Here is a 19,171-nt window from a genome sequence, read left to right as displayed (position 1 = left end):
TATGTAAATAAATCAATACTGATGAATTATTTTTATCTTAACAAAGGAGTTTTTAAGGTACCACTATAGTTAAGAGATAAGCATAGAACATAAAATCCAAGCATCCTTTGGGGTAATTTATTGTAACAACCTTATTTTATGATAATGCTACCAAAAGAGGTTAAGTGTCTCAAATGATGCCAAAGAATTGGTGATGTTTTGTTTCTAATTTTTTTTTTTTTTTTTTTTTTTTTTTTTGAGACGGAGTCTCGCTCTGTCGCCCAGGCTGGAGTGCAGTGGCGCGATCTCGGCTCACTGCAAGCTCCGCCTCCTGGGTTCATGACATTCTCCTGCCTCAGCCCCCGAGTAGCTGGGACTACAGGCGCCCGCTCACACACCCGGCTAATCTTTTGTATTTTTAGTAGAGACGGGATTTCACCGTGTTAGCCAGGATGGTCTCGATCTCCTGACATCGTGATCTGCCCGTCTCGGCCTCCCAAAGTGCTGGGATTACAGGCGTGAGCCTCTGCGCCCGGCCTGTTTCTAATTTTTTAAAAAGATTTTTTTAAGAGTAGTTTTTGATTCGCAGTAAAACTGAGAGAAAGGTACAGAAGATCTGTACCTCCAGACATGCATAGCTTCTCCCATTATCAACAACCTCCGCCAGAGTGTTACATTTGTCATAACTGATGAGCCAACATTGACACATCATTATTATTCAATGTCTATAGCTCACATTAGGGTTCAATCCTGGTGTTGTATATTGCATGGGTTTAGATAAATGACCTGTATCCATTATTACAGTATCATATGGAGTAATTTCATGCCCTAAAACTCCTGTCCTGTGCCTATTCATTCTTCCCTCCCACCTAACTACCGGCAAACACTATTTCTTTTTTTACTGATCTTACAGTTTTGCCTTTTCCACAATGCCGTATAATTAGAACTCTACAGTATGTAATATTTTTTTAAATTGTCTCCTTTCACTTAGTAATAAGCCTTTGAATTTCCTCCATGTTTTTTCATTTCTTCTTAGTATCAGCATATCTTTATCTGTTTGCTTTTATTCTGTATCTGTCTTTATATTTAAGGTGAGTTTCTTGTAGACGATATATAGTTGTCTTGTTTTTTAATGCTCTGATAATCCGTATCTTTTAATTGGTGCACTTAGACCATTAGCATTCAAAGTGGTTATTAATATAGTTGGATTAGTATGTAGCATATTTGTTTCTGTTTTCTATTTTTTGCCCTTTTCTCTGCTTCTGTTTTTGTCTTCTATTCTTTTTCTGCCTTGATTTTAAATAAGCATTTTATATAATTCTATTTTCTCTCCTCTAGCATATCACGTACACATTTTTTAAACTCTTTCTTTAGCGGTTGCTCTAGAGTTTGATAAACTAATTTACAGCTAACACAATTTCATTTTCACTTTAGAATATACTGTTTCATAGGTAGTATAATTACCTTATAATGAAAAGATAATAATAATTTATCCCTCATGTCCCTTGTATCATCGCTGTCATTTTTTCATGTATATGGAAGCATACATATTATATATATACACACATATATATTTGATATATTCATAAGCATACATAAATGAATACATCGTGGTTATTTGAACAAATTTTATCTGTTAAGTCAATTGAAAATAAGAAAAATAAAAGTTTCAGTTTGGCTTCATTTATTCTTTCTTTGATCCTTTTCCTTTCTTTATGTATAGCCAAATTTCTGACCTATATTATTTTACTTCTCACTAAGGAATTTCTTTTTACATTTCTTGCAAGGCAGGTCTACTGACAGCATGGTTTTTCAATTTTTATTTGTATAAAAAAGCTTTTATTTCTCTTTCACTTTTAAAAGATGCTTTTGGGGGGTACTAAATTCTAGGTTTAGTTTTGTTTCTTTTTTCTCAAAACTTTAAATATTTTACTCCACTCCTCCTCTTTGCATAGTTTCTGAGAAGTTGAATGTAATTCTTATATTTGTTTTGCTGTAGTTTGAAAATAAGATGACTAGTTATAAATTTTTTGGCATTTAACCTGGTTCTCTGCTGTTCTCTAAGCTTCCTGAATCTGTGGTTTGATGGTTTGACATGAATCTGGAAAAATTCTGTCATTATTGTTTTAAATACTTCTTGTGTTTCTTTCTCTTTTTCTCATATTTCCATTAGATATGTCTTACACCTTTATTGTTTATTTAGTATTTGTCACTCAGTTCTTGGATGTTTTATTATCTCTTTTTTAATCGTACTTTTTTCTTTTCTATTTTGGAAGCTTCTACTGTGTTATCCTTGAACGAAGAGATTTTTCCTCAGCTGTGTCCAGTCTACTAAAGGTATTCTTCATTTTGGGGACCATGCTTGTCATCTCTAACATTTTTATTTCTTGGTTCTTTCTTTTTTATTAATTTATTTGTATTTGGTTCTTTGTTAAGATTTTCATTTCTTTGCACGAACTGCTCATCTTTTCTTGCATGATATGTACTTATTATCATTATATCCTTTAGCATATTAATCATAGTTGCTTTAAATTACCAGTCTTATAATTCTGACATCCTGCCATGCCTAGATCTGATGCTTACTCTGTGTCTTCAAGCTGTGTTTTTTTGCCTTTTGGTGTGCCTTGTCATTTTTCTTGACAGCTGTACGTGATGTACTGAATAAAAGGAACTGCTTGCTATACATAGGTCTTCAGTAATGTGGTTGTAAGGTGATCTAGATGAAAAGCATTCTTTAGTCCTACGATTTGTTCTCAGTCTTTTAGTGGAACTATGCCTGTGGACTATGAACTTCACATGTGCTTCTCAGTTTTCATCTGCCCCCTTAGGTGGAAGTGGATGATAGAATGAGCTAGAGTTAGGTGTTTTCCTTCTTCCACATGGAAAGCTAGAGGGGCTGGAGATATCTTTTGTTTTTATTTTTTTTCCCCAGGTCACTTAGGCTCTGATAAACAGCAGGTTAGGCTCCCTTAAATAGTTACTCCTGAGAGTAGGCCTTGATAAGAAGAAAATGCTCTGGTGTATTTCAAAATGGCTCGTTTTTCTTTCTCCCTGACAGAAGCATGAGGATATTTTTTTTCAGGGGAATTTACTGTGAGGCCCTGGTCAAACTCCTGGAGGTAATATTCACGAAACTGTGGGAAATGCCTCCCGATGACTGGGTTCCCTGGAGTAACTCTCAGGCTTGTTCACAACTTAGCTTCTGGCAATTCATCAGTTACAGCTCAGGTTTTCCTGTGCCAGTACTGATTCCTGCAGAGGTTTCTGCTCTTGAGTTTCTCCTCTGGTAGGTTGTGATTCTTTGTATCTGCCTGTTTCTTCAGTGTTGGGGGAATAATTTGCCCTGTGGCCTCATTTCTCTTATAGATTTAAGAAGAGTTGTTGATTTTTCAGTTTGTTTAACTTTTTTAAGTATTAGAATGGAGTGTCAATATCCAGGATGCTTATATTCACATCCAGAATGTGGAAATCTTGTTTCTAATGTTGAAAGATTTTGTATTGAATAAATAACTAGCACTTTATAGAAAAAAAATGTAATAAATAATTGCAATACAAGTTTGCTAGAATGAAGTAGCAAGACCCATCTTTTTCTCCATGCAAATTGAAAATCACTGACGTGAAAACTGTTTTATGTTCAAACTTTGTACTTCTAATGTTTAATCATATTCACAGCAGGTTTGGTAATTGACACTTTAATGCCTCATATTTGCATCCTGTGTGATTATAGTAAATCCAATATATATTTCATTTTTCAAAGGCTAAGAGTCTCCAAATGATCAGAGATTAGAAATTTCGGTTTACTTTTGTGATATACTTCAGTGTCTACATGCTCAATTTGTTACTAACATTTAAATAAAAATATTACTGCTTATATTTTATACATGTATTAAATTTTAAGCAGCAAGTAAATAATGTAATGAAAATAAGACATATTTTTATATTTTGAAAATATTTGATATTTGGGTGTAATAAGTGGAATAATAAATACATTTGGAGGAGGTTGAGATGGTATATTTTCATTTACTCTTTTTTTCCTTGAGTCTTTGTAATTTACATAAAGGCCAGTAATTGTAAAAGTATTGTTCACAGAAATAAGCAAATGCATTCACCTGGGTAACAAATAACTGTTGGCAGTAAATATTGGTAACTATATAAGGATGTTGATACATTGGGTAGCATAATAAATGTTGTGTTTATAAAATATTCTTATATTTCAGGGGAAATACTTTTGTTTTTTATGTTGTATTTTAATTTTAGATGTGGAGGTTCAGTTAGTGAACCTCATTGTATGGTACACTGCTATTGACTTATTTAAGTTTTTACTCTTGTTTAACTTTATTCCTTCATTCCTTCTTTTTTTTTTTTTTATTTTTTTCTTTCTTTTTTTCTTTCTTTTTTTTTTTTTTTTTTTTTTTTTTGAGACAGAGTCTTGCTCTGTAGCCCGGGCTGGAGTGCAGCGGCCAGATCTCAGCTCACTGCAAGCTCCGCCTCCCGGGTTTACGCCATTCTCCTGCCTCAGCCTCCGGAGTAGCTGGGACTACAGGCGCCCGCCACCTCGCCCGGCTAGTTTTTTGTATTTTTAGTAGAGACGGGATTTCACCGTGTTAGCCAGGATGGTCTCGATCTCCTGACCTCGTGATCTGCCCGTCTCGGCCTCCCAAAGTGCTGGGATTACAGGCTTGAGCCACCGCGCCCGGCCTCTTTTTTTCTTTTATTTATTTTTCCTTCCTCCTAAAAACAACCATTTTAATGGAATAAATCTGTGCAAATAAATATGTATATGCGCCTGAAAACAAGGGTAATATTTCACTCAGACAAATGCATTTGGAGAATTTGAAGGAAATTCAAAATGCCTTGCTAATTCTTTTCAAATTGTGGGATAAATAAACCTATTTTATAATATTTATCCCACCTTTTTTAGAAGCTTATTGGAAAATGGTATAATCTTTTTTTTGTGAGAACACTTTTTTTTAAGGAATTATGAAATACAGTGTATAAAATCGTGTCTCAAGAGTGGTGCTGTGTAATAAACTTTTCACAGATGATAGGAATCTCTGTAATAAACAGTAGCCATTTGCCACATGTGGTTACAGAATACTCAGAATCTGAATAGTTCGAATGAAACATGAGTTTATAATTTGTTTAATTTCATTTTAACTTACATAGCCTTAGCTGAATACTGCAGACTTAGAATGTGGATTTTCTTAGATATACTCATGTATTTCTCAAATTTACTTTTCGAAGAGATGTCTTTTACAGAATGAAAGATATAAGATAAAATATTAATTTAAATATCAGAAATTCTTCAGGATATTATGTGTTTGTGATAGGAAACTAGTAAGAGGAAGAGTTTGAGGAGATAAATAGGTTGCTGATTTTCTATTACACTAAAAGCAATAACAGATTTTCAATAAAACTTATTTTGCAAACTTCTTCATAGTCAATTAACATGTGAGTTGTTCAGTATTCTATTTGACTAAGAAAGCATTTACATATACACAGAGGCACTGACTACAAAATATACTTACAATATGCTTGAAATTTATTGAAAATTTAAATGTATTTGACTCAGAGAAAGACCAGTTCTACTTCCTATACAGAAAAGAATATGAATGTCTATGCAAACTATCAAATCCCATCAGATGGAATATTTTTATCTGCTACAAGAACCTGAAAAGTTTTTTCTGACCACCCTACATCTTATGTCAAAAGAAATAATTGGTGGAATTGCTTTTAAATAAACATCAGTATGATTGGTTTTGAAAAACACAGTATCAACTAGGTAAAAATGAACTAGGTAAAAGCTGAAAAACCAATTGGGCTTTTGTATTTTGGGGAAAATTATTAAAATATATTTAGGTGAGTTATTTATATATGGGAATTCCACTTTTCTAATACTTCTTATGAAAATATTTATTATGCAAATATTTATCTTCCCTACCTATCTACCTTTTATTTACCTAACTCTCAGCTCAATTTTTTTTTTTTTTTAATAATTTCAACCTTTATTTTAGCTCTGGGGGTACATATACCGGTTTGTTAGGTAGCTATATTGCATGAGGCTGAGGTTTAAGATGTGGATGATCCCATCACCCAAGTAGTGAGCATAGTGCCCAATAGGTAGTTTTTCAGTTAATGCTTCCGTACCTATCTCCCTCATCTGGTAGACCCCATTGTCTATTGTTCTCTTTTTTGTGTCCATGTGCCCTCAATGTTTAGTACCCACTTAAAAGTGAGAACATGCAGTATTTGGTTTTCTGTTTTCATGTTAATTTGCTTAGGATAATAGCTATCTGATGCATCCATGCAGCTGCCTATGGGACATGATTTCTTCCTATAGTTGCATAGTATTTTATGGTGTATGTATATTTTATCTATCCAATCCACCTTTGATGGGCACCTAGGTTGATTTCATGTCTTTGCTATTGAGAATAGTGCAGTCATAAACATAAGCATACATGTATTTTTGTACGATGATTTATTTTAATTAGCATGTACACCTAGCAATGGGAATGCTGGATTGAATGGATAGTTCTGGTTTACGTTCTTTGAGAAATCTCCAAACTGCTTTCTGCAGAGGCTGAACTAATTTATATTCACATCAACAGTGTATAATCATCGCCTTTTCTCCAGAGGCCTGCCAGCATTTGTTGTTTTGTGACTTTTTAATAATAGCCATTCTGACTGATGTGAGATATCTCATTGTGGTTTCGACTTGCATTTTCTGATGATTAGTGATGATGAGCATTTATGCATGTTTGTGGGCCACTCGTATGCCTTCTTTTGAGAAGTATCTGTTCATATCCTTTGCACATGTTTTTTATAAAGTTACTTCTTTTTTGCTTGTTGATTTGTTTAATTCTTTATAGATTTTTGCTATTAGAACTTTGTTGGATGCATAATTTGCAAAATATTTTCTCGCATTCTATAGGTTGTCTGTTTACTCTGTTGATAGTTTCTTTTGCTGTGCAGAAGATCTTTAGATTAATTGTGTCCCATTTGTCAATTTCTGGTTTTATTGCAATTGATTTTAGAGAGCTCTGTCATAAATTGCCACGTCCAATGTCCAGAAGTGATTTTTCATCTAAATTTTTTTATAGTTTGAGGATTTACCTTTAAATCTTTAATCCATCTAGAGTTAATTTTTGTGTATGGTGAAAGTAGTGATCCAATTTCAGTCTTCTGTATATGGCTAGCCAGTTATCCCAGCATCATTTATTGAATAGCGAGTACTTTCTCTATTGCTTGTTTTTGTCAACCTTGTTGAAGATCAGATGGTTGTAGGTGTACAGCCTTATTTCTGCATTCTGTGTTCTGTTCCATTGGTCTGTGTGTCTGTTTTTGTACCGACACCATCTTGTTTGATAACTCTAGTCTTACAGGATAGTGTGATGCCTCCAGCTGTGTTCTTTTTGCTTCGAATTTCTCTGGCTATTTGAGCACTTTTTTGGCTCCAAATGAACTTTAGAATAGTTTTTCAATCCCCTTAAAAAATGACATTGGTAGTTTAATAGACATACCATTGAATCTATACATTGCTTTGGGTAGTATGGCCATTTAACAATATTGATTCTTCCAATCTATGAACATGGAGTGGTTTTCCATTTACTTGTGTTGTCTTTGATTTCTTTTAGCAGTGTTTTGTAGCTCTTCTTGCAGAGATTTTTTTTTTTTTTTAACTTCTTTGGTTAGAATTATTCCTAAGTATTTCATTTTTTTTGCAGATATTGTAAATGGGATTGTGTTTCTGATGTTATTCTCACCTAGAATGTTATTAGTGTATAGAAAATGCTACTGATATTTATACCTTGACATTGTATCCTGAAACTTCACTTAAGTTGTTTATCCATTTTAGAAACCCCTTGGGAGATTCTTTAGGGCTTTCTAGATATGTCATCAGCAAAAAGAGACAATTTGACTTATTTTTTCATATTTGGAAACCTTTTATGTTTTTCTTTTGCCTGATTGCTCTGACTAGCACTACCAGTAGTATGCTGAATAGGAGTAGTGAGAGTGGGTATCCTTTTCTTGTCTCAGTCCTTACGGGGAAGAGTTCCAGCTTTTGGTCTTTCGGTATGATATTGGATGTGTGTTTATCATAAAGAGCTGTTATTTTGAGACATGTTCCTTAGATGTCTAGTCTTTTGAGGGTTTGTATCATGAAGAGATGTTATATTTTTATTAAAAGCTTTCTCTAAATCTGTTGAGATGATCATATAATTTTTATTTTTAACTCTTTTATGTGGTGAATCACAGTTATTGATTTGTATGTGTTGAACCAACCTGGTATCTCAGGTAGAAAGCCTACTTGATCAATCTGAATTAAATTTTTGATGTGCTGCTGGATTCAGTCTGCTAGTATTTTTTTTTTTTTAGACTTTTTCATCCAATGTTCATGGATATAGGCCTGAAGTTTTCTTTTATCTTTTTGTTTCTGCCTGGTTTTGATATTAGACTAATGCTGACTTCATAGATTGAGGTAGGGAGGAATCCCTCCTTCTAGATTTTTTAGAGTAATTTCAGTAGGATTGATACCAATTCTTTGCATGTTTGGCAGAATTTGTGAATTCCCAGGCTTTTCTTGGTTGGTAGGATTTTTATTATTCTCCCAGTTTTGGAACTTGATATTGGTCTTTGTTTTAATTTGTTCCTGATTCAATATTGGGAGTTGGTGTGTTTCAAGAAATTTATCCATTTCCTCCAGATTTTCTAGTTTGTTTGCATAGAGGTGTTTATAATAGCTTCTGAGGGTATTTTGTATCTCTGTGGGATGAATTTTAATATCATTTTTGACATTTCTGATTGTGCTTATTTGGATTTATTTTTTATTTTTTCTTTGTTAATTTAGGTAGCAGTCTGTGAATCTTGTTTGTCCTTTCAAATAACCACTTCTTGGTTTCATTGATCTTTTGTACAGACTGTTTGATCTCTATTTTGTTTCTTCTGCTAGTTTCGGGATTGGTTTGTTATTTTTTTCTGGTTTCTCTAGGTGTGATATTAGATTGTTAATTTGAGATTTTTAAAAACTTTTTAATAAAGATGTTTAGCACTATGAATTTCCCTCTTAACACTGCATTCCAAAGATCTTTAAAAATTGTATCTCTATATTCATTAATTTCAAATAACTTTTTTATTTCTGCTATAATTTTGTTCTTCACCCAAAAAAAATTCAGAAGCAAGTATTTAGATTTCCATGTACTTTTGCAGTTTTGAGATATCTTCTTGATGTTTATTTCTACTTTATTGTAAAGTTTTCCAAAAATATCCTTGATATGATTTTGATTTTTTTGCATTTAACGAGACTTGCTTTATGACCAAACATGTGATCTATCTTACAGTATGTTCCATGTGCAAATGGGTAGAATGTATAGTCTGTGGTTGTGTGGAGTATTCTCTAGAGGGGTTAGATTCAATTGATTGAATGTTAAATTTAAGTTGATAATTTCTTTGTTATTTTTTCTGACTTAGTGATCTCTTTAATGCTGTCAGTTGGGTGTTGAGGTCCCCCACTATGACTGTGTAAATGTCTAAGTCTTTCTGTAGGTAAAGAATAACCTTCATGAATCTTGGTGCTGAATGTTGGGTGTGTATATATTTAGGATAATTAAGACATCTTGTGAACAGAACCCTTTATTATTATGTAATATTCTTCTCTGCCCTTCGTGATTGTTGTTGATCGAAAGTCTGTTTTACCTGATATTAGAATAAGAACTGCTGCTCTTTTTTGTTTTCGGTTTCCATGGTAAATCTCTCTCCTTCCCTTTTTTTTTGAGCCTGTGGATATTGTTACATGTCAGATGGGTATCTTGAAGACAGCAGACAATTGAGTCTTGTCTTTTTATCTAGATTGACACTCTATGCCATTTAAGTGGGGCATTTAGGCCATTCACCTTCAGGATTGGTGTTGATATATGAGATTTTGATCCTGTCATCTTGTTAGCTGGTTGTTTTGTCGACTGGATTATACAGTTATTTTATAGTTTCTGTTTTTGTGATAGCAGGTATCATTCTTTTGTTTCCATGTTTAGTACTCCCTTAAGGACCTCTTATAAGGCTGGTCTAGTGGTAATGAATTCCCTTAATATATGCTTGTCTGGAAGACATTTTGTCTTTACTTATGAATATTAGTTTGGCAGAATACGAAAATTATTGCTTAGATTTTTTTTCTTTAAGAGTGCCAAAAACAGAGTCCTAATCTCCCTCCTCTGGTTTGTAGGGCTTCTGCTGAGAGGTCTGCTGCTAGCCTGATGATGTCCCTTTGTAGGTGACCTGATTCTTTAAGATTTTTTATTTCGTGTTGATTTTTGTGAATCTGATCGCTATGTGCCTCCAGGATGGTCTTCTTATGTTGTTTCTCACAGGGGGTCTCTGTATTTCTTGAATTTTCAAGTCAAACTCTCTAGTGAGATTGGAAAAATTTCCATGGATTATAGTCTCAAAAGTGTTTTCCATGTTAATTACCCTCTGCTTGGAATGCCAATGAGTTGTAGGTTTTGTTCCTTTACATAATCTCATATTTGTGAGATGTTTTGTTTATTTTTAAATTCTTTTTAAAATTTTTTGTCTGACCAAGTTGATTTGAAGAACTAGTCTTCAACCTTTGAGACCTTTTCTTCACTTTGGTCTCTTCTCCTGTTATTGTTTCTGACTGTATTATGAATTTCCTGTAGTTAATTTTTCAATCCAGAAGTTCAGTTTGGTCCTTTCTTAAAATGACTATTTCACCTTTCAGTTCTAGGATCATTTTAGTGGAATTGTTGGGTAACTTGCATTGAGTTTCAACTTTTTATTGAATTTTTGTTAGCTTTATTGACACCTAGATTCTGAATTCTTTGTGTGTCATTTCAATCATTTCAACCTGGTTAAGAACCATTGCTGGGAAGCTGGTTCACTTGTTCGGAGATAAAGAGACATTTTACTTTTTGAATTGCCAGCATTCTTGTGCTGATCCCTTTTCATCTGAGAGGGCTAGTGGTCCTTTCACTGTGATGTAAGTCAAATATAGTCAATTGGCTTCATTTTGGTGTGCTTTCAGTGGGCCAAGGCTCTGTAGAGAATTTTCCTTGTAACAGGATTCTTGACCTGGTTTAAACAGGTGATTATTTATTGGCCAAACTTTTTGTTGTAATTTGAGATGCAATCCAGGAGATGGCGCTTAAGTGTAATGGCCAACAGATAGGCTCTTACATTGCCTCATGGCTCTTTTGTATTTCAGAGCATTAGCGACAGCATTCTGTGGTGGTGGTTGCGGGGCTCTGACCCCCTCAACAGGTCTGCTCCTGGGCCTTAGAGGAGCCCCCTCCAATCACTGGCCCTGCACTCACATTCCCTTTGTTAGCTGTTCCAGGCCATGAGGCTCCCTTTAGCAGAGGCCAACTGGTGAACAGTCTATAACCTTCCTAGAGCAGCCCTGTGGAGGGAGGCATGCCCTACTCCTGCACCTGCCCATTTCACCCCTCTCAGTGTTCAGAAAGTGGGAGCTCCTCCGCAACTTGAGCGTTGGCAACAGATCTCCCCTTGGCACTCCTGAGCCACCTGCTATAGCTCTTGGTTGTTGGGACCAACCTACCAGACCCACCTTCCAGTTTTTGGGGTTAGACCCTGGCTGCACTGTGGGATCTGAAATGCTCCTTAGCTACTGCCAACAAAGTACCCATGCTGTGCAGAGGTGGTTGTGCTGTGCTCATGCTCCTGCAGGAGTGGACAGGCAGTGGTCTTGCGCGGGGCTGGCAGTCAGGAAGGCCTGCAGAACAGACTTGTCGCTGTCCCACTGGAAAGTTGGCCCTGCCCTCTTTTGGTCTGACAGTCAGCGGGGCTGGAGCTACTCAGAGGAAGACGGGAAGTATTGGGGGTTAGGTATCTTTGGCCACATTCCACTGTAACTTCCCCATGCACAAAAGCCCCTGGGCTCCGTGAAACTTGGAACTCTGTCTCTGCCTCCCCTCCAGGCAGATCCCCCAGCCAGTTGAAATATCTTGGGAGGACATGGAATTTCCTATAGCTAGACTCCCAGAGATCTGTGGTGAGGGTGGGCTGCCCTGCCATCCCTTCCCTTCACTCACTCTTTCCCTAGGAGTCATTCAGGGCTGGGAACTAGCCCTGACATTTAGCAACATCATGCAGAGTTCCTAGCTTCCTCCCTCTTCAGCCTCAGTGTCTGCATTGCTTCTGTATGGACTCTTTTTCACTCTGAAGATCTGTTCAAAGTATGTAGATTTACTCGATTTTATGTGTGTTTCTCTCAGAGAGAACAGCACTTCCTGGCTGGGTCTAGTTGGCCATTTTGTCTCTCCCCCTAACAATATTTTTTGGAGCATCTGAGTGAGTCATTGAAGCAATGTTAAAAGCACTTCTCTAATCCAATCACCTATGAGAAGTTCTTTTCTTGTCTGCCACCATGTGACACATGCCTCTCACCTTCTGCCATGATTATGAGGCCTCCCTAGCCACATGGAACAGTGAGTCCATTAAACCTCTTTCTTTTTTTAATTCTCAAGTATCAGTTATGTCTTTATCAGCAGTGTAAAAATGGACTAATATGGTCACTGAACAGCTAAATCTAAGAATAACAGGTTCAGGTTTATGTCTCTGAAACACCTTTAAAGTCTCTGTGTGAAGTGAGTGGTCATTTATTAAGAGACTATTGCAGGATCCGTCCAGCAACCATACACACTGTCTTTATTTTGCAGATATCAAAACTAAATTAGAACACTAAAGCAACTAGACCTAATGACAAGTTTAGTCACTGTCAAGTAATCCCTGCCTGAATCTAAATTCAGTGCATTTTCCATTATACTCCGGTGTTATCACCTAATATATATCCATTGGTTTCAGTCAGGATGTGGAAGATTTATGGTTACCCTGATTTGAAGTGCAGATCACTCAAAAGCACCTTATATTAGGCATAGTTTATAGGTTTTTTTTTTTTTTTCTATCCAATTTCATTCTTGATGGAAAATATTTAACAAGGAAACAGCAAAAAGCAAAATATAATATCTTAAATATATTCAAAGTAGAATTATGTAACTTGACAAGTAAAAACTAGCAGATGAAATGTTTAAAGTTAAATTATAGCACAAGATAAAATGATTAGTGTTGTGATTTGGTAAGCATTTCATTTGGCCAATGCTCTTTAAATAGGGAACAGTTCCCAGTAAGGTGAGAGCTCAAGTGATAGTGGAAAAAAATATATTGAGAAATTATTATGTGACAGTATTAAAAGATGGGTTTCAAAGTGAGTAGATTTTAACATTAGTTTAGTAATACATTTTACAAGATTTGACATGCCAAAATGTTCTCTTATTAAGAATAGAATACTAGATTCCCAGAAACTTGAGGGAACATTATGGTCCTGGTATGACTAATCAGGTTCACATCTGTAATTCCTCTCTTACTGTTAATTAGTTTTATATTTCAGTCATAGAGAAATCTCTTTGTAAAATCAACCCATTATATTTTGAGGGCAATTCTAATATGATCCAAGGGCAATCAGTCAAAATCTTTTTTCCTTCTATCTTCCACATTTTGATTTTAATTCTACCCACTAAGTAAATGAATATGTACTTCAAACTTGTATCCACACTTTAAAACTCATCAAAATTTAGGAGCTTCTGGGATGCTGAAAACATCCTAATAATTATAAACCATTTTATCATGTATCTTCCAAATTATTTTTTCCTCCAGGTTAAAGATCCTCAAATCCTTCACTATTTAGTGTTTTCAAACTCTTTCCCATTCTAGACAAACCACTTTGAATATATTTTAGTTTTTCTGTAATGCTCTGCTTCATCCAGAATTTAAAACAATGCCTATGGATTTCCATATTCTCAGAAGGGTAAACCCATTTTCTTCATAGTTACATTATCTAGATCTTCATATAAAGCATTGCATTCACCAGTTGATTTGCATAGACATCATTCTCAAGTGCCAATCAGAATCAGCTACAAGAGTTCAAATGATGAAAAACAGTCAAGTTACCAGATAACATTAAGAGATCCGAATTGTATAGTGATTGTAATTAGAAACAGGAAGAACACAAAGGTAATATTAGGAACTCTAAATTATAATTTAGTATACCTGTGTTGCACCCTAAACTCAGTCACATATTATGATGTGACTTTGGAAAAGTTCCTCAATTATTGAGCTTCTGTAAAATGAGGTTTAGCAAGATCAGAGATTCTCATCCAGATGAACACTGGAAAACCACTGTGGGTAATAAAACATATTACTAAAACAAATGTGTCATGCACATGAAGTGTGGAACAGTAGGTGGAAATGTTTGAGAACACTGAACTAGATCATCCCCGAACTCTTAAAAATCCTTGACTTTTATTGAATATTTTGTTTCCCAACTTCTTTAGACACAGCGTTTTTCAATGTATGTTCAATAGAACACCAGGATCTCCCCATATCTGCATATGCTTTTTAAAAATTTCCAATGTTAATATAATTGTATTAAATTCTACATACTACACCCACCTCTTGGAATTTAGGTGATCTGTGTAAAGAAGCCAATTAAAATTAACCACTGCTACTATTTCTCAAGGGTGCTATTTATCATAGATCTATTTACATTGTCATCCTATTTATTTATTTTATTTGTGCTATTCCATTTATTTATTTATTACATCTGTGTTATAAACGTTGAATTTTGTTGTCATCCATACATCACCAGAACACATAGGATTGAACAAAGATTATATGCCAATATTACTGTAAATAAACAACTTCAATGCTCTGAGTGTAGAAAATATACATAAAATAAAAAAAATATGTATTTTCTATATTTATGAACACAGTGAATATTGTATATTAATGATATACAATAGATACAAATATTACAGTATTTGCTTTTGCCAATTTCTGCTCTCCAAATATCTCTAGGAAGGAACTAGCATTTATTCCATATTTCATATGATACTTCATTTGAATATTGAAACAATATATATGGTCTTTATTTTGCAGATCTCAAAACTAAATTTAGAGCACTGGAACAACTAGACACAATGACAAGTTTAGTCACCACCAAAGAATATCTGCCTGAATCTAAATCTCTCATTTATATTTTATTTGTATCTATATTAAACAAAGCACCAGGTAGGGTTGGCTAAGTGTCTCTTATTTATGTTTTATTTGTATCTATACTACACAAAGCACCAGATGGGGTCTGCTAAGTGTCGAATAGATGAAGGGTACCACAAAAGAGATAATTTGAAATATACATATATAGATAGATAGATATTTACCAGCATGTATATATATTTACCAATGTGTATCTATTCTGCCCAAATATATGCTGCATACACACACACACACACACACACACACACACACACACACACACACACAGTTTAAGGAAGACTTTAGGTATATGTTAGTACTTGAACCTCAAAGGAATAAGTCAGTTATTGTGAAGACATTCCCAGTGAAACAAATCGGATAAGAAAAGAAAATTCAGTGACAGTTTGAATTCCTCTTTACCGACCTGGATGCTGTTTATTTCTTTCTCTTGCCTGATTGCTCTGGCTAAGACTTCCAGTACGATGACGAATAGAAGTGGTGAGAGTGGGCATCCTTGTCTTGTTACAGTTCTCAGGGGGAATGTCTTCACCTTTTCCCTATTCAGTATAGTGTTGGCCACGGATTTGCTATAGATGGATTTTACTACATTAAATTATGCCCCTTCTATGTCAATTTTTCTGAAGGTTTTAGTCATAAAGAGATGCTGGCTTTGCCAAATGCTGTTTCTGCATCTATTGAGGTGATCATATGATTTTTGCTTTTAATTCTGTTTATGTGGTGTATCACATTTATTGACTTGCTTATCTTAAACCATCCCTGCATCCCTGGTATGAAATCCATTTGATCATGAGGGATTATCTTTTCGATATGCTGCTTAATTCAGTTAGCTAGTATTTTGTTAAAAAATTTTGCATCTATATTCATCAAGGATATTGGTCTGTAATTTTCTTTATTTTTGTTATGTCCCTTTCTGGTTTTGGTATTAGGGTGATACTGACTTCAAGTAATTATTTTGGGAGGATTCACTCTTTCTCTATATTGTGAAATGGTGTCAGTAGGATTGGTATCAATTCTTCTTTGAATGTCTGATAGAATTCAGCTGTAAATTCGTTTGGTCCTGGACTTGTTTTTGTTGGCATTTATTTTATTACCATTTCAATCATGCTGATTATTTTTGGTCTGGTCAAAGTTTCTATTTCTTCCACATTTAATCTAGGAGGGTTGTATATTTAAAGGAGTTGATTCAACTCCTCTTGGTTTTCTAGTTTATGTGCACAAAGGTGTTCATAGTAGCCTTGAGTGATCTTTTGTATTTCTGTGATGTCATTTGTAATATCTAGAAAACCCTAAAGAATCCTCCAAAAACTACCTAGAACTGATAAATGAATTCAGCAAAGTTTCAGCATACAAAATTAATGTACACAAATCAGTGACTCTGCTATACACCAGAAGTGACCAAGCTGAGAATCAAATAAAGAACTCAACTCCTTTTACAAAAGCAGTAAAAATAAATAAATAAATAAATAAATAAATAAATAAATAAAATGCTTATGAATACACCTAACCTAAGAGGTGAAAGACTTCTACAAGAATAACGACAAAACACTGCTAAAAGCAATTATAGATTACATAAACAAATAAAGACACATCCCATGCTCATGGATGAGTAGAGTCAATATTGTGAAAATGACCATACTTCCAAAAGTGAGGCACAAATTCAAGGCAATTTCCATTAAAATACCACCATCATTCTTCACAGTACTAGAAAAAACAATCCTAAAATTCATATGGAACAAAAAAAAAGACCCCACATAGCCAAAGCAAGACTAAACAAAAAGAACAAATCTGGAGGCATCAAGATTACCTGACTTGAAACTATACTGTAAGGTCATAGTCACCTAAACAACATGGTACTGGTATAAAGATAGGCACATAGACCAATGGAACAGAATGGGGAATCCAGAAATAAAGCCAATACCTAAGATGACTGATCTTCGACAAAATAAACAAAAATGTAATGTGGGGAAAGGACACCCTATTCAACAAATGATGTTGGGATAATTGGCAAGCCACATGTAGAATGAAACTGTATTCTCATCTCTCACTTTATACAAAAATAAACTCAAAATGGAGCAAAGTCTTAAATCTAAGACCTGAAACCATAAAAATTCTAGAAGATAACATCAGAAAACACTTCTAGGCATTGGCTTAGTCAAGGACTTCATGACCGAGAACCCAGAAGCAAATGCAACAAAAACAAAGATGGGACAATAGATGGGACTTAATTAAACTAAGAAGCTTTTGCACAGCAAAAGAAACAGTCAGCAGAGTAAACACACAACCCACAGAGTATGAGTGTATCTTCACAATCTACACATCTGTCAAAAGACTAATATCCAGAATCTACAAGGAACTCAATCAAATCAGCAAGAACAAAACAATTCCATCACAAAGTAGGCTATGGATATGAATAGACAATTATCAAAAGAAGAGATACAAATGACCAACAAACATATGAAAAAATGCTCAACATCACTAATGATCAGGGAATTGCAAATCAAACCACAAGGTGATACCATCTTACTCCTGCAAGAATGACCATAATCAAAAAATAATAGATGTTGGTGCAGATGTGGTGAAAGGGAGCCAACAATGACCAAGAGAGCCAACAGTGACTTTTACACTGCTGGTGAGAATCTAAACTAGGACAACCACTATCTGTGGAACACAGTGTGGAGATTCCTTAAATTACTAAAAGTAGAATTGCTATTTGATCCAGCAGTCTCATTACTGGGTTTCTACCCAGAGAAAAAGAGGCCATTATATAAAAAATATACTTGCCCACGCATGTTTATAGCAGCTCAATTCACAAATGCAAAAATGTGGAACCAGCCCAAAAGTCCATCAATCAATGAGTAGATAAATAAATTATGAATATATTTATATTCATATATATAAAAACACACACACCCCCAAATATATATACATGGTGTGTGTGTATATATATACCCCAAAATACACACACACACACACACACACACACACCATGAAAAAACTACTCAACCAAAAAAGGAACAAAATAATATCATTTGCAGCCATCTGGATGGAATTGGAGACCATTATTCTAAGTGCAGTAACTCAGGAGTGAAAAACCAAACTTTGTATGTTCTCACTCATAAGTGGGAGCTAAGCTATGAGGATGCAAAGACATAAGGATAACATAATGGACACTGGGGACTCAGGGGAAAGTGTGGGGGGGTGAAGGATACAAGGCTATACGAATGATGGGTGCACAAAAATCTCAGAAATCACTACTAAAGAACTTATTCATGTAACCAAACACCACCTGTCCCCCAAAATCCCACTGAAATAAATTAAATAAAATAAATTTAAAAATTAAAAATAAATACAATTTTAAAAAGAAAATAAAATCCATGAATTATTATAATATTAGAATGCTGGTTTTTAACATTTCTTCTGCATGGAATGCCTTTGGAATGCAAACATTATCATATCCCTGGAGTTTTTCTTAAATCACATTTTCAATTCACATTACATTTAAGATTTATTATTATCTATTCAAAGCGGAGGAACAGTCATCAGAATATAAGGTAGGAAGTTATAATGCTTGTTAGATGTATTATCGAAAACAAGTTGTAAAAGAACATGGATCCACCATATAGAATTATATAGAGAAGTCTAGTCCCTCCCTAAAGTGCTACTTTTATTAGAGCCCCCAAATGAGGAAACAAATTTTTCCAAAATCTCCTAACTTTAAATTCATTATTAAAGGTCATTGTTTCTTTTCTCCATTGCCATTTTTTCTTCAATTTTTATTTCTCCCCCTCAAAAACAGAATTTTATACTAACTAGTGAATCAGTAAAGTCTTGCTTTTGCTATGATGTAATACAATTTTCTTCAAAACTTTCTTCCCCTTCCTCAGAGTATCTGTTTTGTATAAAATTCATCATTCCTCCTAATTGTCTACAGTATCTAGCTTATAGTTTTCCTTCCTACAAGAATAGTGCACTTGTTCTTGGTTGGTGATGATATACATCCCTATGGTTACATGTTGAATTTGTTTTTATGTAAAGTATTCCTACCCCAAAAATCAGATATTTCTCTGATCACACTTCCTCATTTAAAATACTGTTCTTGAAATAAGTGAGA

Source organism: Macaca mulatta, chromosome 1, assembly GCF_049350105.2.
Source record: "Macaca mulatta isolate MMU2019108-1 chromosome 1, T2T-MMU8v2.0, whole genome shotgun sequence".
Lineage (NCBI taxonomy): Eukaryota > Metazoa > Chordata > Mammalia > Primates > Cercopithecidae > Macaca > Macaca mulatta.
This window is presented reverse-complemented; position numbering follows the sequence as displayed.